A 1,612-nucleotide genomic window follows, 5' to 3' on the forward strand; every position below is an offset into this window, starting at 1 on the left:
CCGGGTGGCAGACGAGATGTATCCAAAAGGGGAAACCCCCCGGAGGTCCACGCAGGCAGGGAGAGCACAGCTACAGCGCAGCGAAAGTTCGAAGCAGCAGCGGGGCAGGGCAGCCACAGCCCGGCCTCCAGCAGGGCAGGGAAAACGGCTTTGGGATCCCGGCGTTGTTTCCAGCAGAAAAAGAAAAAAACGGCCAAGACGAGGAAACCGCAGCTCCTTTCTCTGCAGCTCCTCTCTCCCGATGCTCAGAGCGAACTGACCCCCCACCCAGGTGTAGACAAAGGGGTAGCCAGGCACGCCCCACCCCCCTTTTTGTCTTTCTTAAGTACAGCTATTTGTCCCCTAGCAACATGCCTATGGGAGAAAATTCCTTTAACAGGAAAAAAACTAAAACTAAACTAAAACCCCAACAGGGGAGAAGGGGCAGTGACCCCGGCCCGGCCCGGCGGGGCCTGGAGGCTCAGAGCCCCCCCACCTTCCAGCAGGCGAGCTTGGACAAAAGGGAATTCCCGCCCTTCCGTGCGGTTTAAATATGTAAATTGTGAGAAGTGTCATTAGTCTAAAAGACTGTCCATTAACTCAGGTTCAACCCACTGCACAGGGAAAAAAGGCTGGGTGTTTATCAGATCCATTCCCTTCCAGCAGCAGCAGGGATTTATGTCATGTCAAAATTATGGCAGTCAGGGTTCTTCATCTCCACAGACACCTCAAACACCTTCTGGATCTCCAGGTGTGTGATGTGCCATGCCATGGCAAACACATCAGCATCCTGCCTCCCAGGGCAAATGCCAGATTTCTTAACATAGCTTGGGCTGAGGAAGAACAAAGCTTTCACCTTGTTCATACCAATGGAGACATCTGAGGAGAGCCCAGCATTTGTAAACTGGGTTAGGCATTTAGGATACAAGAAAAATATTCAGAAGTAGCTGAAAACTTTTTCTCAACTACTTCTAATAACTTTAAAGAAAAAGGATTCATTCAGTGACTAAAGAGACAGTAAGTGATGCAGAATGATAGCATGGTAGGAACTAAAGGCTCTGTATCAACATCCAATTAGAGTAGTCTCTACAAATTTTAAGGTCCAGAGTCTGCTCATGTCTCCATTTATGTCACCGGAGATCCTTTCCTGTCCCATCCGTAGATGTCTCAGGCAGACTGGCAGTGAAATAGCACTAGCATAGAGTGGAAACAGAAACCTAGGATGTTTGTGATGGGGGAGAGAGACTCAAATCCCAGAGTGCCATGAAAAGCTTGCCATGCTCTCTTGAACACGGGGCTATTACAGCTGGGGTGGGGTCAGTAGCTCTGACCGAGGAAGCTGTGACTGGTCCGGAGAGATGGTCCCAAAAGGAATCACCTTCTCGAGGCCCGGTGTCTTCCCTCAGCTGCTAACTAGGAGGGCCTGTGCAGAAGCTGTCAGCTCTTTAGTGATTGTCAGCTCATGATTTCAGCTTAGCTCTACCGGGCAGCCTCCACGTCAGACCAGGGAGAGAGATGAGAGGCTCGTGTAGCTGGTTCCACACAAAGTAGCTTTATTGTTGGTTCGTACTCCAGCGAAGGGGAGGCTAGGGATAACAACGTAGGAGGCAAGAGAACATAAGTAACACAATAA

This window comes from Corvus brachyrhynchos, unplaced genomic scaffold (genome assembly GCF_000691975.1).
Source record: "Corvus brachyrhynchos isolate BGI_N302 unplaced genomic scaffold, ASM69197v1 scaffold3, whole genome shotgun sequence".
Classification (NCBI taxonomy): domain Eukaryota; kingdom Metazoa; phylum Chordata; class Aves; order Passeriformes; family Corvidae; genus Corvus; species Corvus brachyrhynchos.